Raw genomic sequence first — 3,774 nt, 5'->3', positions numbered from 1 at the left:
CAGATAAAGGTTGGACAGGTCTGGTCTGGACTATACAGCAGCTCTCCACTACTAAACTTTGCCCTGTCCTCGGACTATAAACAAGCCAAGTGCTTACATCAGTGCTGCAGAGTACAATGTATATTCATCAGTTGATATTTTCTCTTTGTGTGATTACAGTGCATGCCGTTCTCTGTTCATTAACTGAAACCCTGAACTTTCCTCAGATGCTCAGCGCCACCTTATCTCTCCAGATGACCCAGTTTCTGCCGAGCCAAGTGGAAAAAGTTTATGGTATTTATGGAAAGTTTGTGATAAGGATGGAGAAGATATTGATGAAGGTGATCAGTCAGCTCATGGGACAAGTTCTGCTCCATCGTGGTGCCTGGGGCCGGTTGGTTCCAGCACTGTGTCTACATGTCCCGCTCCTCCAAAATATGCCGATTTTCAGGTTTTCCTGCCTTGCTTGTTTGTCTGAGGAGCGCAGGAATTTCAGAGGAGGGATAGCAGATTCCCCCAGCTTGTCCTAACCGGCACATCAGATCCTGGGGACAACTCCGCACACAAATGCAATCTCACTGGAATGGGTCTCAAGTGGACCTGAGCTCAAAGGAAGATCTTCAAGTTATGGAGAACTGCTTGAAATGTTAGTGTGCCCAAAATGTACCCAGAAAACCAAATCTAGAAGATGGCGGTGGACTTCCTGTGGCTTGAGGCTCAAAGCTGCAATCCAAACCACTGAAGGCTCGGCCAGGGCTGCTGCTCCAAACTTGCCAGGTCTAAGGGGTGAAGAGAAACCTTCTGGTAATGAGACATTGAGCTTTCTTTATGTGAAGAACAGCGCAGAGCCGCCAGTGACTGGCTTATCCGTTATTTATTGGCATAGCTGCAGATTTTTGGGGCCTGCCGCAATTTTTTAAAGAACACCCATCCCCCACAGTGCAAACATTTTACCAAATTAGCTCCTTAAACTGTTTTTTTTTTTCCCTTTAGCACCAATTTCTTCTCGCAGGCATTGTTTGTGACTTCCTTCCAGCATCAGACCATTACTCCAGGCAGAATTCCTTTGTTAGTATAGGTTTTTCCTCATTGGCTTCAGATCAATTTCTACCCACCCAAGTCCAACATCTCTGGTACATTGCTGGTTCCCTTTTCCAGGAATGGAGATCATGGTTTCCAAATTGACCGGTCCCTTCATTGTGACATCCGGTGGCTGCAGTATTCTAAAGCTGCATACACATGTGCAAATATAGTCGTTGGAAAGAATCTTTCACAATCCTTTCCAAACGACTAAGCCCTGCATGATGCATGGACAAGCTCTGTACATACCGCACTATTCTGCTCTATGAGAGGGGAGAACGATGGAGCAGCACCCTGCTGTGCACTCCCCCCTTTCCCTTGCTTTACAATCATTTGTCATCCATCGTCCGTGGATCCACCAGAATGGTCGTTCGGATGATGGATGACAGGCGCTGCCCTGAGCCAATTATCAGGCGAGAACCATTGGACGTGTGTACGTAGCTTAACCCAGAGATGACCCCAACACCACGCAACCAAGCATAGGGTCCACGTGACCCACTCATCATAAGACCGGGCATGTAACCACAAATTAAATCACATTTAGGGATTGTTAGGCCTCATTTCCTGCCGCACACCCAACATATTAAGTATTCAATATAAAACGGGGAATCTGACATTTACTCCAACATTCTCCGGTGGGAATCTGTTACTGCCATTGAAACACATTGCCCAGAAAGATTCCCAAGAGGGAATTTTTAAGGGAATGTCTGATTCCCTCCTGTTGCGTGACCTCCCCGACCTCTTAGATTGTAAGCTCCTCGGGGCAGGGTTGGCATTATATAAATCCTGTTTATTATTAATAATAACTCCCTGTTTTATAAATAGCCCAAACTAGTGTTTGATTTACGTAAGCGCATACTTTACATACATACACACCCTACAGAAAACATTTGTATGTTCTCCATGTGTTGCCGCCCTTCTAGGAGAACAATATGGCGATGCAGTGCTGGACCGGTGTGTGCTGCAACACCTCTGTTATAACAGCCAGCAATATGAATATATCAATGCACACAACACAGAGAACAGCGTTACAAATAATTGATGCATACACATTGTACAACAAATCCAGCATCATGCAGATGCAGTCTGACGCCATTTATATCACATATACGTATGTTACCAGCAGGCGAGCATTTTGCCCCCAAAGATTATTACAACAATGCTGCCCTATATTTGTACATCTATGGGCAGATCAGTGATTTGTGCTTTAATAGCGTGGCCATTAAGGTGTATTAGAAAATGAAAATATTGGATAGATATTGTATGGTGGACACATCAAATGGTAATCAACGCCTGAGTCTGGGACAGTCCAAGCAGGTTTGTCCTGCGCCTCTACTCAGCAAACTAATACAATGTGAATGCAGAATGCAGCTTTGTACAGCGAGTTCAGAGAATAGAACAAAGAAAATATCAGCTTATCCAATACATAAAGCCAGGTCAGCTTCAGCAACCCCCTAATGGGCGAACCAAAACAGGCAGCTTGTGTACCATGGTAATGTTATCTGAGCAGTCAGCCTTTTCACCCAGCAGCAGGGAGCCCCGAACATTAATCAATATATATGAGAGACAGACACAGATTATTAAGATTCGGAGACGTCTATATAGCTCAATACATCCCCTCCATATGCAGCCATGGAAGAATTTGGGAGGTCTCCAAAAATGTTAAAATTTCAATCACTATTTTAAGTTAAAGGGGACAAAAAAGAGAGGAACAATCTCAGATTATATTAAATGATAAGTGATTGTGACCACTAATCAATACATGTGTGCCATCTTTACACAGACCTCCATGTTGGAGCCATCTAATGAAGACAAAAGGATCTAAAATGTTGCAAAGAACGGAAGAGGAGTTCTAGAAATATTGGCAGCTGCAAGGATGTGAGCATTGGGTGGGCTACTTACCTCTATCCCCCAGGTGCAGGAGGCCCAAATGTGTTGCAGTGGTAAGCCCTGGGGTCGGAGAGGGTGGCCCTTCTCTTTGCCCATCCGTTACGGGCACAAAGCAGGGCTCCAGGGCACAGGAGTGGGGCAAGGCTGGCATAGATTGCTGGAGACACGCAGAAAGCCCCCCGCTTCCTTTCTTGAAGTCCATATGAACCGGCCATATAAGACAACTTGAGATTTCCACCTGAAATGCATTTTCATGCAGCAAAATGCAGGAGTTTTTTTGCATTGAAATGGAGGCGAGTGGAAATGCCCCATGGATGGACAGTGGCTGGGTCCACGCCTAGGTGTTGTTTGGCAGCATTTTTCAATAATTGGAATTTACTTTCACTTCCATTGCGCTCAGTGGTGACTGCGACGTGCGGTAACATGCAAACAGGTTCTAAATACGGACACATTGCACGGATGTGAAGCAGAACCAGCACTGTATATGTGGTGACAATAATACGTGTAGGTGTGGAATGGAAACCCAACTCTGACTGTCCACAGATGAACCAATTTTGGGACGCCGCGCCATTCACAGCAATTCACATTTTCTGCATGTATACAGCTCTGCCATTGTATGAAATCCTGCAACTTCATCAACATCAATGCCCATTAATGACAATGGTGACACATTAAAGTGCACGATTATTGAGAATGCAAATAAAAACGGCCGGGGAAGGGAGAATCCTGTGTGAATTTTCATGAATTGGAAGAAATGAGCCAAAAATTTCCAGCTGGAGATTGATAGTAGATTTCAAAACACAATGATCCGTCCAGAGACCCCCC

Source organism: Pyxicephalus adspersus, chromosome 2 (assembly GCF_032062135.1).
Source record: "Pyxicephalus adspersus chromosome 2, UCB_Pads_2.0, whole genome shotgun sequence".
NCBI lineage: Eukaryota > Metazoa > Chordata > Amphibia > Anura > Pyxicephalidae > Pyxicephalus > Pyxicephalus adspersus.
The sequence above is the reverse complement of the archived record's forward strand: the minus strand, read 5'-3'. Positions refer to the sequence as shown.